Here is a 17,734-nt window from a genome sequence, read left to right on the forward strand (position 1 = left end):
TCCTTGGTTAGAAAACAGTGAACCTAAGCGTGTACAGAGAAGGGGAGTTGTGGCTACAAGCCATCTGGCACCACTTAACTCAACCTATGGACAATTACCTCCGATAGTTATCAAGTGCTAGCCGCTGTGGCGAATAGAGCGCTTAAACACAAATCCTACAGCCGCTGCTGCCCATACTAGCGAGTGAGATTAGCACAGGACGCCAGTGCGCCACTTCAACCACTCACAGAACAGAATGGCTACTTCTTCAGAATCATCACGGTATCACTAGAATCGAATGAAAGCAAACAACCCAAAGAAAATGAGATACAATCAGATTAATACATTTCTTGAGGATTATTCCATTAGTTGGCAGAAGTCACTGTTCTTCTGAGAGCAGCAGGGGTGAGGAATGATCCCGTCACTGGTGCCAGCATTTTAATGCACGATAAGCGCTTGAGTCAATGTTATTAGGGACCTGCTCTCCAGGAAGATAGTAATATGAGAAAAGAGCGCACACTCAAGAGGAGTGAAAACAGGGATGAGGGAGTTGCGGATAGGGTCATTTTACGAGAGCAGACTAAGTGTCACTGCACCTCACCATGTCTCAACGTTCATCATACGGCTCATACCTAGGCTGATTGATTGATTGAACATTTTATTAACAGATTGCAGAATGGGTACAATACAGTACAGCTCAATACACACAATTGTTAACACATCCAGCGCCGGGCCCGTTTTAAAACGTTATTGCCCACCATGCAAATTCTGCCAATAACGTTGTACGACGTTATTGAGATCAATATTAAATTTTTTTCGCCATGGCATTCAGAATTCATATATACACCTCCGACCCTCCGGCTGGACCCTACGGCTCAATACAACGACGGCTCAATACCGCCGCCTGGTGGATGGTCGGGCGAGTTACACTCGAAACAGGAAGTGGTGGGGTGTGCGTCGATTAAATTCATCCGTCCGTCAGACATTGTTGCAGGACTCGCAACAGACATTATGTACATAATGGATCGCTTTATAAACTTAATAATCTATATGATTTCGGCGTTTATTGCGACATACAAACCGGACGGTTTCTTTGACGCACTGTAAGAGGACACTGACGTTATTTTCAGCCCAATTGTTTATTCATTTTACTGCAAACCGATCTGATCAATATATCACCCATACTACATAAAGCATTTACTGACGATCACGGAAGTATAAACGACATTTACAGGGGCCAGTTTCGAATTGCAGTCTCCCGTAGGTGCTCTTTGAGAGTGGCTTTGAAAGTGGGTAGTGATTCACATTCCTTTACAGCTTTGGGTAGGGCGTTCCACATTGATGTGGCATAATTGCGAAACGTGTTTAGTCCCTTGTTTGAGCCGAATCTGGGTTTAACATGATTTGTGGAGCTCCCTAACCAGGGAGATGTTAATTTTGCAGGTGGAACTTGTGCGTTACATGTCAGCTGTTGTGTAACATACTACAGAGAGAGAGGAGAGAGGAGAGAGAGAGAGAGAGAGAGAGAGAGAGAGAGAGAGAGAGAGAGAGAGAGAGAGAGAGAGAGAGAGAGAGAGAGAGAGAGAGAGAGAGAGAGAGAGAGAGAGAGAAAGAGAGAGAGAGAGAGAGAGAGAGAGAGAGAGAGAGAGAGAGAGAGAGAGAGAGAGAGAGAGAGAGAGAGGATGCACTATTCAATGTTAAGCATTCCATACATTTCTTCCCATTGAGAGATGGTTCAAAAATAGAACACGACACAAAATATTTGAATAGTAAATGTTTGACTGCGCTCGATAGCTTTCCGTTTCCTGTTGGATTGCTGCTTGCTTCAGTGTGCCGTGCCACGGGAATTGATATGCTGGTCCCTGAGGAGAGCCTATGTGGTATCTAGGCCGAATGATCATTCCACTGGTATTTATTTATTTTTAAAGCCCTTATTGGTAAACAACCTGTTTATATCTCCTCACTGTTAGATTGGAATATTGGAACCTATTCAACTCGATTAAATGACTGGATGGTTCTTAGGGTTCCTCAAATTTGTTCTGAGCTAGGGAAGTCAGCCTTTTCCTTTGATGCCTCTAACTCATGGAATGTCCTTCAACTCACGCTGAAATTGGAGGTTCTCCCTTCCCTTGGAATGTTTAAACGTATGATTTCAGACCATTGTGTGACTACCTGTAACTGTTTTAGTTGATATTTTTAAATTATTTTGAAACGTTTTAAATTTTTTTTTACTCTGGTGTTTAAATTTCTGTGAATATCGTTTTTATTATGTACTGTACAATCGTCGTTTCTGTAAATGAGGGAAACCTCAGAAGCTTATTTTAAATAAAGGTTGAAATGAAATTTGGGCTGTGGGGGGTGCTTAATGTCTGAAGGAGTTGACTGAAGGCTTCTTGTCGTCTGCGAAAGCATGCAATTGGTCCACTGATGGATAATGTTACCTCTTGATATTTGTCTAGTGTGTTCATTAGACGGGTGAAATCCTCTTTCAGTGTCTCTGTGCCCGTTTCCGTATGCGTGCGATTGCGTGGTATGCGCGCCATTAGCGTTAGCCACGCTTCTAGGACTCTTTGCTTTTGGAAAGAATGATACAAAAAATATTATAATAATATTATTATTATTATATATATCTTTTTTTGCATTAGACTAAGAGGTTGGCAGTCGACTACGGCTCCTTTCGATCGATTAGTCGACTATTTGACTAGTCGGCCCATGTGGTCTCTAGTGATGACTATACAGTAGGTGGGGGCTGGAGAGCATGAGTGGGAGATATCCAGGGGAAGATGACTAACACAGACCAACATGTAACCTTGACCCCAAAATGGACACCTTACAACCACAATTCCATTGAAAACCCCACTGGTCGACGACAACAGCTGAGAAGCTTGAGAGGGGTTAGCGAAAGGATCCCTCCCGAGATTATAAAGCGCTATAACTAGCATCATGACGCCATTCCTACCAAATGAGACCAGCAGCAATATAGTTTGTGCGAGTGCGCGCGAGTGTTTATGTGCGTGTCTGAAGGGGTCGTCGTGATGTCTCGGAGACGGGTGAAATACCTCACTCGTGACCGGAGTGCCGGAGTTAGCCATTTGGCATCTGGGTGTAGCGGTCATTACGGTAGGGTGTAGCTGGGAAGAGGCGGCTTGTAAGGGGCACAGGGGCATCCCTGGGGAGGGCAAAACAGAGCACTGAGGGGGCAAGGAGGGGACTCATCTTTGAAGCGTCTCAAGAGAACAAGAGTCTCTCTCTCTTTAGTACCCACGTGGGATAGTCATAAGACATGCCAAGGTTAAAGAGGAAAGCAGCAGAGGTTAAAAAGGGAAAAAAGAACTCCAACCATTGTACCCTTGAGAACAAGTCACATCGCTGTTTAAAATGGCTCTCTGGATGGAAGTAGCTCCGTACCAGAGGGGTCGCTTCAGCTCTAGGGATGCTAGGGCTCTGTTGCGTCTTGCTCTATGTATGGAGCCGGGTACTTTATGTTCTGTAGACCTCCACCGTTTGGCTGTGTGAGTGGGTGGCAGCACGGCAGTATAAATAGCTTCCAATGAGGCCAGAACTCTCAGTAAACCCCCTGGTCCCTGTGGACCTATTGAGGCCTGGTCAAACAGACTGCCCCTGCCTCATAAACAAAAGGGATAAAAAAGAGGTGCGAGAGACAGAGACATTTACAATATGCAAAGTAGAGAAGACTGAAGCTTAACAGGAGGAGTGTGTGTGTGTGTGTGTGCGTGTGCGTGTGCGTGTGCGTGTGCGTGTGCGTGTGCGTGTGCGTGTGTGTGTGTGTGAGAGAGACCCAGTCACATTAAAACATAACTGGTGGTACTCCTACCAAATGGGGACCCACTGGAGACAAGCCTGTGACCCTCTTTTGGCTCCCAACCCACCATAGTTTAAGAAGCCCTGGCTTAGTACATAGCCAGCGTCGGGATATCAATCCATTCACCCATCCTGCCTGGATGTAGAGATCATTACATGTATAAGGCTGGCTGCATTTCATTAGCTCCCCGAGCTGCTCCCTGGCGAGGGACTCTGGGACCAGCCAGTTGGATTTGGGCACTCAGACAGGCTAGTTAGGCTGCAGCGCTGGGGACAGACTGGCAGTTTGGCTTAGGGTCAGCATTTGTCTTTGGGGGGGGGGGGGGTATAAAGACAGCAGGGTGGAGGAGGATGGAGCTGTGGTCTGAATAATGACAGGGTTCCAGATCGGGTAAAGGATATGAGGGGGAGAAGGAAGGCTGGTAGGACTGGTTTAGATATGGATGGGAAAGAGCATACTGTACACAGTACATTTCGCGGAGTAAAATTTACTCAAGCCGAGTACATTTTACTCAAACTGAGTACAATTTTAGTTTGAGTAAAATATACTCAGTTTGAGTTAAATTTACTCTGTGGAATTTACTGTGTAGGAGAGCTGACCTTGGGTCAGTTCCAGATTGGCAGATTAGTGAGTATCTGCGTGGGGCCTGGAGAAGAAAATAAATCTGAATGAATCAAATTAGTTATCGCAAAAGGTACCTGCCAAGAACAACCCACAGGCGACAACAGACCATATCTATTAAAGGTCCTGTGCAGTATCCCTTAACCTTAAAGGGAAACCATAGTAAGGGATGAATTGGAGTGTAGCCTACCCTTTGACATTTGACCTTATGGAGTCTTTTGACTTAAAGGGGAATGCCACCGATTTTAAGAATTCACATGTGCTTTCACTCTCTCCAATTTATAGCTTTATGGGAGAGTGGTGTGTGTCAAGAAATACGTACTGAAGTCTCCTGGTGCACGGCAAGAACATAATAGGAATGTGCACAGCTTTTTTTCCCCAATTAGTCTTTATGCCAATTCCCCCCCGAGTGTGTCATGGACACGGCCCTGGTCACTGCGCTACCTTCTGTTGGTCTGGGGAGGGTGTAGACTGCCACATGTCTCCTCAGATACATGTGGAATCGCCAGCCGCTTCTTTTCGCCCGACAGTGAGGAGTTTTACAACGCGCACAGAGGTTAACACTACAGGCGCCCTGACCAACCAGTAGGAGTCGCTAATGTAACAACCAGGACTAATACCATCAGCAACTTCCCACCCACAAACATGCCTGGCCAAGCCGGAAGTACCACTACCAGGGATTGAACCCGGGTCTCACTGGTGGTAAGCGAGTGCTTAGACCTCTACACTACCCAGACACCCCAACTTTCTCATGGTCTGTTAGTTGGTGGTCTGAACAAAAAACACGAATAGTCAATGTGTGCCCACATTCACAAAGGCTAGAACAGAACAAATAATTATCACACGCCCTCCTAATGGCTGAAATTGCTTCCCAGTCAACACAGTTCTGGACTTTATGGGAGGCAATAACCTGCATATATATAAAAAGAAAAATTCTAATAATAACAACCACATTACATAAGTCAACTTTGATCCCTGCGAACGACCCATCCCTACAATGTGAATTCCCCTTTAACCTGTTCTGCAGATCCAGTTTAACTAATGGCTTAACTGATATAAACAGTGCTGAGTGAACAGCAGCCTACACTAAGCCTAGCTCATTATTTACCCCGCTGTGTCTGGTGGTACAGGCGGTGTGAGAGGTGGAACACCTAGCTCGTTATTTACCCCGCTGTGTCTGGTGGTACAGGCGGTGTGAGAGGTGGAACACCTAGCTCGTTATTTACCCTGCTGTGTCTGGTGGTACAGGCGGTGTGAGAGGTGGAACACCTAGCTCGTTATTTACCCTGCTGTGTCTGGTGGTACAGGCGGTGTGAGAGGTGGAACACCTAGCTCGTTATTTACCCCGCTGTGTCTGGTGGTACAGGCGGTGTGAGAGGTGGAACACCTAGCTCGTTATTTACCCTGCTGTGTCTGGTGGTACAGGCGGTGTGAGAGGTGGAACACCTAGCTCGTTATTTACCCTGCTGTGTCTGGTGGTACAGGCGGTGTGAGAGGTGGAACACCTAGCTCGTTATTTACCCCGCTGTGTCTGGTGGTACAGGCGGTGTGAGAGGTGGAACACCGGCGTCAAGGCTATGCGTCTGACTTAATGAGCGATCGGACTCATGAGCTGTAGTGTTTGTTCTATTCTGACCCTAAAGGTCGTTCCCTCCCTCTCTCGTTCCCCCTCTCTCCCTCCCTCGCTCTCACAGGAGTGAGAGGAGACGGAGATTGATGAGCTGTGAAAAGGCAGGGCGGCGGAGCCGGGCCATCGCAGGCTGTGTGATGATACACCCAGGTCACATTTTGTAACACCTGTATGCATAGTAACCGCACTGAAAGCTCCTAGTGCTGCTGGCCCTCTGGACCTCACACATTCTCTGATATACAAGTAAGTACGAAAGTAAATGACAGAAAGTGACACTGTTCACAATAGTATGCACTGCCTGCTTGTACAATGGGGACTATTACGTACAGTAATCGTGTCTATAAAAACAAATGATCACGCGTATCAGACGTAAAGCTGTACAGTCTACAGAGTCCTGTATTTCGGATTCAAAGGACAGAAGAAAATCCCAACTTCTGTTTAGGTTTAGGAAATGAGAGCTGTAAATCAAACGCAGGGGGAAAGGGAGAGATAGAGGTCTATAGCCTGTAGAGACATGAGATTGACCCAGATATGAGGAGCACGGCATTTCCTGTTAAGCCTAACGCTGCTCAATGGGACTCATTCTATGTCCATGGGACACGGTCGGGACACAAAGTACCCAGTGTAATTATTATCATAAAATAAATACCGGGAATATCCCTCCAGTTATATTCCAAAATAAATCCCAGAAAAAGAACAATGTCCCACTTTTTTTTTTATTTGTATATAAATAAAATAATCTATGACACCCAGGGTAGGTCGGAGACATGAGATAATGACTCATTCATTTGTTTGTTCCAAGTCATGTCAGATGACATTTTAGGAGCAGCCTGGGATTGTGCTTCATACAGTAAAAAATTAAGAAGAATAAAGACCAAACACTATACAAAATATACAAACTAAAGTACAAAAAAAAATGCTAAAATTAGGTAGGGATGTCTCGTTCAGCTGATCAAGCCACTCTCTGCAATCTGCTGTGGCCATGTGCAGTGCTATTCCCAAACCAGGATGTGATGTTACCAGTCAGGATGATCTCTATTGTGCATGAGTAGAAGTTCTTTAGGATCTTCTGACTCACTTTGAACTTCCTTAGACGCCTAAGGAAGTAGATGCGCTGCCATGCCTTAAAAATCTCGACAGAGCCCACAGAGAGGCGGTCGAGCAGCGTGGCGCCATCTTGACATCGCCCCTGTGTGCTGGATGACTCAACATTTTATATTTATTTTTTAGGAAATTACAAACATCTATTTTGATTTCATGGGGCTTTTAAAGTGAATTTGACAACGCCCTTCCCAATCAGAATGCATCAGGATACCTGCAAAACCACGCCCGCTAGGTAGCGACAGTAGTAGGCAGCTATGTGTTAGCAGGTCTTTGTCCATGCGTGCAACTGTTATGTGCATAAAAAGCGTACGTGAGGCTTGCTCATTCCAACGATTTGACTTGGTCATTTGTTTGTTTGTATATTGTTGTTTTAGCTCCTGCACCTTATCGTTTCGGTATCAAGAGTCTTAATTTTCTTAATCAATTACTGTCAAGATATAAGAATTATTATCAGTAGCCGCCTATTGATCCTTGAAGCGCTGTGCTGAACAGTAGTACAGATCCATTGATAATACTGGAGTTGGGTAACTCAACTCATTTACACCTGGTATTTACATGTGATCTCCATCTGGATATCTTATCTGGATAATGAAAAACACGTGTCAATGCAAGGTGTGAATGCACACAGTACGCCTCGTGGTCAGAATGTGATCAGATCAGCCAGACCACTTTCAGAGGTAGTCTGGCTCACACTGAGATCGGATCGCAGGCAAGAGTCTGCCAGGTGCAAATGCAATCCGTAGAGCATGTTCGCATTAGGGTGGTTAGCACTGCTGCCTAGCTCACAGCAAGAAGGTCCTGGGTTCGAACCCCAGCAGGGGGGCCTTTCTGTGTGGAGTTTGCATGTTCTCCCTGTGTTCGCATGGGTTTCCTCCAGGTACTCCGATTTCCTCCCACACCATAAAAAGACATGCATGGTAGGCAGGGACTACAGATGAAAACTAGCTCATTAGCTAATTCTGGCACATTTACATTGATGTGGAAACTGAAGTTGTTGTGCACTGTCCCTGGGTAAAAACAAAAAATAATAACTCAACTCAACCTGACAGCACACCAGCGAAAATCATAGTCAATATAAACTTAGCATGGGGATGTTTTGGAGTCTGTTTTGGCGCTGTAATCGTGCGTTACCAAGGCAACGGGCTGTCAGTGTGTGCACACTGGTCTGGGGCATAGCGTTATCAAAAGGTTAGCTTTGGTTTAGCTTCATGCACGCAAGGATTGTTTACAGTGGGGAGAACTGTTGGCCAGTACAGACAAATGGAGAAATCATCTTTCCCCCACACTAAGGTGATTACATCACCACCAGGAATTCATTAGGGGGTTAGAGACAAGACGACACCATCACCATGGTAAGTCAAACGGATTTTGCCTGGACCAAAACTGTTTATTATTTGTTTACTTCTCTGTGTGCTAGACCCAAAGAAAGGAGATCAAAATGAGCTTGCACATCTTTCCGTGGGTCTGTGTGGGTCCTGTGTCTGTGTGGACTACTAGGAGAAAATATATAACCCACTGACCCACTGGTTTGCTTGCTATATTGATTGAATAGCAAACACTGCAACAGAAAAAGTCTGGGTGTATTTAGAATATTTGGTAGTGATGCACGATATATCGGCCGCCGATATAATATCGGCCGATATGGCGATTTTTTTTACACATCGGTATCGATCCGATATCAAGATAGGGCCGATGTTTAAAACAAATTTTATTTTTTTATACATGTTTTGGCCTTAAATAGTTTCAAAATATCAGTAATTTCTGAAAATAAGTTTAAAAAAAAAAAAAAAAAAAAAAAATGCGTTTTGGAAAATAGCTCTTTATTTGATTATCATAAAAAAGTGTTTTCTATACAGAGATATCGACATCTGTAAATATCGGTATCGGCCAGAACAGCAATATTAATATCGGTTATCGGTATCTGCCACAATTTTCACATCGGTGCATCACTAATATTTGGTCAACAGTCTATACTGTATCATAAATGCAGGTCAGGATGCAACTATTTAAAATACAATCCGTTTGTAAAACCTTCATGGGACACAATATAAGTAGAGGTAGGGGTAAAGGGTCACGTCACAATACTGTAGGTACGGTTGACATTACCCAGCGTTGCTGTACCAAATACCAATGACAACAATGTAAGCTACTTAACAGGGGCGTGGGAAATTACCTTGAACGTTGAATGAACACTCTGCACCAAAGATCTTATTACTCACGTGCTTGTTGGCTACGTGCTAATGAATTCCACGTAATGAAATGAGCATTAATTGGCCGCAGCGGAGCCCAGTATGACACCCCAGCAGCCCCACCCAGTGAGGAAAACCTGGGTCAAAGGTTCTGGCCGAACGTGATCATCGCCAGCCCTTGTTGAGCCTCAAGACAACAAGCCACGACCAGCGCTGTACAGTATGTAGCAGGAGGACAATGTGATTGCTTTCACACCGCGACTGTGAGTCACCTTGTACTTGTTGCATAGGCTTGTTGTACTGATGCAGCTTTGATTGTCGGACTCCCCTGTACAAACACAACTGCTGTCCTGACACAGCACAGCACAGCACAGCACAGCCTCCTCCTCCCCTCCTCCCCCCCCCACACACACACACACACACACACACACACACACACACACACACACACACACACACACACACACACACACACACACACACACACACACACACACACACACACACACACACACACACACACACACACACACACACACACACACACACACACACACACACACACACACACACACACACACACACACACACACACAGCTTTTCCAATGCTGCATGCAACAGGAAAACACAGTGGTGTGCATAGCGTCACAACAGGATATGATGACTGTTGTACATAGCCATCTGAACTGCCACACAATTCACAGCCATGACCTGTTCTTTATTAAGTATGCAATATACTGTACACACAAACAGAAAAACAGAGGAAAAAAAACACACAATCACACACACACACACACACACACACTCACACACACACACACACAGGATGCTGTGTCAGGACGCCACAGTTCTGGGAAAAGCAGGAAAAGATAAGACTGACTCAGAGTCAGTTCCACAAGCAGGGAGTGCAACTCAGAGAAGCATCCGCAAACAAAGTCAAAAACCCACACTCAACAGTCTGCCTTTTAAACTAACGTTACCTGGCCAGGAGGCCTGAATACTTTCCACAACAAAGTCGTGTTTCCGCGTCTCTGATTGGCCAGGTCATGTGACATGTACGCCCAATCGTGGGACCGCAAGTTTTTGGACGGTTAAGCTTAGGCGCTCTTTCGAAGTTGGTTAAGGTTAGAGTTTGTCTTAGAGCAGGGCGATAGAACGCCTGCCCTGATTCCAAACTCTAACCTTAACCAACTGCGAAAGAGTCGCCTAAGCTTAACCAGTGATAAACTAGGCGTTAGGTAGTTTGCAGGCTGTTAGACCCGGAAATAGGCGCAGAACTTGCCGTCCCACGATTGGCGCACATGTCACATGACCTGGCCAATCAGAGCGCAAAACTCGAACGCGGAAACACAAATTTGTTGTGGAAAGTATAGACGCGGCCACAAGTGGCAGAAGGAAACCATCATTCCGGAACACGTACAGGAATGTTCTTCCGCGTGCCTGACCCCAGGCCGGTTAGCCAGTTAGCCAGTTTGCCAGGCTATTAATAAATAGCCTAGTTGAAGGCATGACGGGCTTTGTTTTTATTATTGTGGTGTGTGGCTGCTGCGTGCCACCCGAAGTGGTTGACCAGCTTATTGAAGAGAGGTGGCAAGATGGTACAAGCCAGTACGTGTGCGTGCGTGCGTGCGTGTGTGTGTGTGTGTGTGAGGATAGCAGATTTAACCCGTGCACAATGCACATTGATGAACAAACTGTACAACAGGTGCGCAACCACTAGGGACCGAATCACGTCGATACTACCGAGTACCGATTTTTACGTGAGATCCACCGGTGCAACATTTCAGCCGCACAGTTTTTTTTTTTTTTTTTTTTTTTCTCGATGACGTCAACGTTTCGTTTACCGTGAAACGAAACCTATGAACGCGCACAATACAAGCTTACCTAGGATTTGACTTGATTCAACAACAACAACAAAGCAGTCGGGGCAATGGCAAGTCGAAAACGGTCGCAAGTGAGGTAGGTATAACATTTAAAAAAAGAAATTACAAAAAGTACCGAAAAAAGCTACCATTGGGTACCGGTATCGATTCACTCACACGCACCGGTACCGGTTCAAATGTGAACGGTACCCAACCCTAGCAACCACCCCTGCTCCCAGGTCTGATTAGCTTCACCCTTAAAGCAGCCTCCCCACCTCACAAAAGGCAATTCAAAACTACCAATAACCTCCTACCACCATGTAGCATTTTATTCTGTAGCGCTAGCAACAGACACCAACACAAATATCCTCAAAGTGTGTGCGGTGCCGTTAGTGGTTGCACCAATCATGTGCTAATGTTGTACAACAGAATGGCACAAGGCAGTGATACCGGTAGCATGCCAGCTTTGTGCTAATGGACCTCAGTCATTAAGGATATTCAGTGCACTGGTTCCTTGCCTTTCCAAATGGAGCAGCTCATTTTCCACCAGGCTCTAGCTAGCTGGCACTGACGGACATGATGCCCTCACCAGCCTCTCCCAGTGAAGCACTAGCTCCAGCTATACGGTAGTCATGTGACACGCCATGGGTCCCAGAGGGTTACACGACATGGGCTGGGGCGTTGTGTGTGTATGTGTATGTGTATGTGTGTGTGTGTGTGTGTGTGTGTGTGTGTGTGTGTGTGTGTGTGCGCCCTGTCTAACAGTTAAGTCTGGGACAATATGCCCCGTTACCTCAACAGCAGGTCAAGTCATGGAATTAGTATAGTGGATGTAAAACCACTTCACCGAATGACAAGTAAAATAGCAGTAGCACTCTGCTTACCAAGTCTAGACTAGAAACTCAACTGTAAATAGGGACAGATACCTTGTAAATCATTTCAGCTGAAATAAAACAAATAATAAATAAATAAATAAAAATTGTCTAGGGGCCATTTCTAAACTGTTCATGTCACCACGGCCCTCACTGGTGGTAAACTAAACTCAAACTGAAAAGGAAACGTGGATGTTGGTTAGGCCCCCTTCAGGAAAAGTCTATTATGACAGGAGTGAGCTGTGCCAAGGATGTCGGACAGTTTCAATGCTTCCCATGGTAAAACACATTGACAGTGTTGTGAAGAAGGCACGACAACGCCTCTACTTCCTCAGGCGCCTAAGGAAGTTCCAAGTCAGTCAGAAGATCCTTAAGAACTTCTACTCATGTACAATAGAGAGCATCTTGACCGGCAACATCACCTCCTGGTTTGGGAATAGCACTGCACAAGACCGTAGCAGACTACAAAGAGTGACACGTTCAGCCGAACGCACAATTGGAGGGGGGCTCCCCACCCTCCAGAACATTTACAACAAGCGGTGCACGGGCAAGGCTAAGAGAATCATTAAAGACTCCAGTCACCCGAACAACTGCCTCTTTGAACTGCTGCGGTCAGGCAAGCGATACCGGAGTCTCAAGGCGAGCACAGAAAGACTCAGAAGAAGCTTCTATCCCCAGGCCATCAGGCTGCTAAACGAACAATGAATGAACACTACACAACAACAACCACCAAACGCACATAGCACACACATCCACACGCACACACTCACTTTAAACAAACACACTGTAGCACCCACTCCACACACTTTATAGCACACACCCACTTTAAACAAACACACTGTAGCACCCACTCCCCACACTTTATATTTATTGATGAAGGATTGCACTACAACTCGTACACCTTACTGTAAATTGTACCTAAAATTGTACCTCATCCCATTTCTGCTTTGCACTATATAGTACTGTACATTAGTACACTGCATAGTATTGTATATTATATGGTAACTCAGAACATTGTACATATGTCTATACCGAACACTGTGACCTCATTTTTCTTCTTCTAAATTACATGCTATATTATGTTATTTGATACTATCTTGTCTAGCACAGTCTCTGGAGCGTAACAGTAAGAAGCATTTTGTATGAAAGTATTCTGTACTTCTGTATGACAACTATTAAAGAACTTGAACTTGAAAGTTTTATTTATTTTACAGCTGAAAGTATCAAAGAAAGCACCATCATCACAGGACACCTTTAAGTAGGGATGTCCTGGTACCACTTTAGGGATGTCCTGGTACCACTTTATTGATGTCCTGGTACCACTTTATTTTTTTTAAAGACAAAGTACAAGTACATGTGGGTACTTGCAGATACCGATATGGGTACTTAATAATAATACCATTACAGTTCTAACAATTAGTTTGAAAACATGATGTATTATTTTCATCAGATGTTCCTGACTTTCTGACTGTTGTTAACCCATTCTCCGCCAATCACGTGTTAAGGCGGGTTTCTCCGCCATGCGTTGTCTGCCAATAACTCCGTAAGGCGTTTTTGAGATCAATATTTCATATTTTCGTCATGGTATTCATATTTCACCCCCACGGAGTCTTGGGTGATGCTGTCTGAGCCATCACAACTCTGCAACGCTTCAATACCGCCACCGGGTGGCCGATCGGCGAGTTGCCAAACCGAAAGTGCCCATTGTAGATCGGTCCGTCCCCTATTTTCGTCCGGCCACTCGCTTATCGTCCCGGGGCTCAATACAGACACCGTCGATATGGATCTTTGCCATAACTCAATAATCAACATGATTTGGACGTGTATTAGTAATATATAGGGATGCCCCGATCGATCGGCCACCGATCGTTATCGGCCGATACTCAGTATAAATATGCAATCTGTGAATTCCGATAATTAGTCATATTCGCCGATAGCGGAAACCGATCAAGCGAAGCTCTCACTCGCTGTCTGTCTCAGACACACACGACCTGCAAACTGCCGCTGCTCCTCCTCCCTAGCCCCGCCCGCCCCCGTGTAGAGTTTGTAAACAAAGAGGTGCGGCTCCTCTGCTCGAGTCTGTAGTGCACTGCATTCGACCTGCGCTAACGTTAGCTACCTAGCTATCGTTACAGTTTAAACAAAATTACCCAGTCAACTATTCACGTTTAGTAGGCATTGTCTAACGGTATTTAGCCGGCTAGCTACCGATAGCTCCTGATATCAACAAATGATCCAGAAAGTCTAGTAGTTCATGTTCATACCTCAGTTAGCTTGCGTTAGCTTGCGTTAGCTGACGTTCGTTTACTGTTCAAAATGAAATGTCCCATTGAACTAAAGTTCTGTCTTAACGTCATCTAGCCGGCTAGCAGTAGCTACAGATAGCTCTTGATATCAATGTCTTATAACATTGATTTAATGCGTATTCGAGCTGAGGGCTTGCTGAATGTGAAATGACCAAAGCACTTAACGTTACCAATGGGGTCCCGCTGCAGCGCCGGAGAATCCTTTTTGGAGCTGGGCTACTAGAGTACACACAGACAGTGGAGCTGTTTGCAGATAGTGAGCATTTTGACTTGTTGCGTGGTGGCGATGTCTCGCAGTCGCAGATAATACAAGTACAAGTCTAATTATATAATATATATATTTTATAAAAAAAAAAAAAAAAAAAAAAACTTTTTATATAAAATAATTTTTAATTTCTTTTTAATCAAAAACAATCGGTATCGGATCGGTATCGGCCGATATGGCTCACGACGATCGGTGATCGGTATCGGTGGCAAAAAACGTGATCGGGGCATCCCTAGTAATATACAAACCGGAAATGGATCGCATCGATCAACATCCCATAATTGGGATCCGTTTGCTCCACGCTCATCGCCCAACGCTACGAGGAGACTGGGGTGAGTTTCAGCGTTTTTCTTTACCATTTTTGATACAAACTGCTCTGATCAATATATCACCCATACTACATGAATCATTTAATGTCGGTCATTGAATTATAAACGACCCCCCCCCCCCCCCTCCGTTCACCCGCAGATGACCAGTCATGACGTTTAGGACCATGTACAGTTGAAATTTTTAATATAACGTTGATCGTATCAAACTGCATTTGATCATCTAATATATGCATTTATGCCTATATCTCACGTTCTATGAAATACTGCAGAAAACGATAAAAACATATTTATACTCTAGACGGTATTTTAGTATGAATGTGTGAATGAAAAAGTAAAACGTTCCTACATCCTGAACGATATAGATAATTGATGTTGAATGGGCCATAGTAATGTCAATTTAGCAATACAATTTAAAAAGTTATAGCCCTGCAAAGAAGGTGAACATCTCCATAGACTTATAGCGCTGGCAGAGAGGGTACAACAATGATGGGTACAATGCCCGGCAGAGAATGGGTTAACATTAAACATTAATAAAAAATGTAAATGTACATTCAACTTTTCCTGAACAAACATGGCACAGAGTAGTAGTAGTATCGGAGTAGTTTTACAAGTACGGGTGCTGGCACAGTGTCGGACCCGATGGGACATCCTCACCTTTAAGAGAGCACATCAACGGGGCGGCTAGGTGGTGTAGTGGGCAAGGCACTCGCCACCAGTGTGGAGACGCTAGGATTCGCGTGTTCGAATCCAGCTCTCCACATTGTTTTCAGTTTAGCTGGTCGTCCGTACTAATACACATTGGCCGTATTACGGGGAGGGAAAACTGAAGGGTGGGGATCGAACGTTGTGAACAAGCGACTCCTACAGGTCGGTTGGTGCGCCTGCGCAGTAGAATCAGGAAGTGTCGGGGGCAGCGTGAGCCTCCCACGCGTTACTCCTCGCCACTGAGAGATCGAGCTGCGCAGGTGAAAAGATGCGACTGCTGTTACCTCAAGTACCGGAGGGGACTTGTGCTATGTATGACTTAGTCCACATTGCAGCCGGCTTGTGGGAGGCAAGAAACAGCGTTCGTGACAGGGGAGGGTTGAATTGGATGATACGAAATTGGGATGGGAGAAAATATAGAAAAATGGGAGAAAAAGTGGATCAAAAAAAAAGAGAGCACATCAACACGACAGGAACTGCTGACATCATCAACACTGGCCAGTGCACTCCCCCATGACATCATCAACACTGGCCAGTGCACTCCCCCACAGTGTTTATGCATCAGTGACCAGGAGTGGCAACAAGGAAAAAGTGACTCAGTTTGCTGCCCTCCTCATAAAACCTAAGAAACACAGCGCAACACTTTCACGGCAATAAATGTAAACCGAGACTAGAATAGGGCCTGAGTTGAGTTATAGAACGATGAAGAAAACATTATCACAGTCAACTGTGTCACACTGACCACAAGATAAAGTTGCCACCATTCACCATACTATACACGTCTTCAAACCTAACACTTCATTGTATGGCTACGACTGGGACGACACGCTGTGTGCTGCCTTGCTGGTGCACGCTATTGTAAACTATAAAACAAAGTGCACACTGATAATAGCACAGCGGTTGTTATTGTTGTGCCACGGATGGGCTTGGCTGGCTGCCTGTTGACCTAAAAAAGACAAGGTAAGCTAAATAACCTGTTAGTCAAGATAGTCTCGCAGGAGCCTGGGGACTCACAATAGAGCCAATTATTCTACAGTCAGGACCAAAGACATGTCGAAGGATGTATTATCCACATACCAAAGCCGCAGGGAAAGTATTATCATGAGGAGAAAGAGAAGCTGTACTTGTGTGTGTGTGTGTGTGTCAGTCTCTCAGAACTCGCTGAGGCAGTGAAAGAGACGGCTGGATTTGTGCGGTTGTTGATTTTCCCTCTCTCATCTGCCAGACACACCGTTGTCGGCTCGAACATTCAAAGTGTGACATCCCCATTTTGTCTAGCAGTCTAAGGGAGGCATTGCTAGAAATGTCTGTTGAATCAGAATAATGCCATGAAGTGATTTTTTTTTAACAACTCTCCAGAAGTTCCTCCAAAGCGGTGAACTAATCCTGACGACGGTGACACCATAGCACGTCTAAATCGATGACCGATAATACCGAGTCATATCCCTTTACACGGTGACAGCGCAGTGAGCCCTCCGCTTTCCCAGATGTCTCCATAATGGGCGTCTGTCGGCTACAGGCAGGACAAGTACGGACTGGTAAGGAAAGGACTGGCACACAAAGAGAGGTGCTGTACAACTTTAAACCACATCAGATGGAAATGAGTAATTATACACACCAACAATTAAAGAGAGTCTCTCTCTCTCTCTCTCTCTCTCTCTCTCTCTCTCTCTCTCTCTCTCTCTCTCTCTCTCTCTCTCTCTCTCTCTCTCTCTCTCTCTCTCTCTCTCTCTCTCTCACTCTCTCTCTCTCTCTCTCTCTCTCTCTCTCTCTCTCTCTCTCTCTCTCTCTCTCTCTCTCTCTCTCTCTCTCTCTCTCTCTCTCTCTCTCTCTCTCTCTCTCTCTCTCTCTCTCTCTCTCTCTCTCTCTCTCTCTCTCTCTCTCTCTCTCTCTCTCTCTCTCTCTCTCTCTCTCTCTCTGTTGTGCGGCAAATCAGGGGGCTGCCATCTTTAAGCACCTTCTGGCAAATGCTTGAGGTACAATGTGTTCTTTATCTGCATTATACCAGAACCATGTTAAAAACAAAAGATAATGACAGTGCACTGGAAT

General features: G+C 45.1%; 1 protein-coding gene across 3 annotated transcripts in view; it reads right to left on the reverse strand.

Moving 5' to 3' along the window:
* The window catches only part of fhod1 (formin homology 2 domain containing 1), a 132,523-nt gene that overhangs the window by 84,228 nt on the left and 30,561 nt on the right, over nt 1–17,734 (reverse strand). The window lies entirely within an intron of this gene.

This window comes from Notolepis coatsorum, assembly GCF_963971535.1.
Source record: "Notolepis coatsorum genome assembly, chromosome: 20".
Lineage (NCBI taxonomy): Eukaryota > Metazoa > Chordata > Actinopteri > Aulopiformes > Paralepididae > Notolepis > Notolepis coatsorum.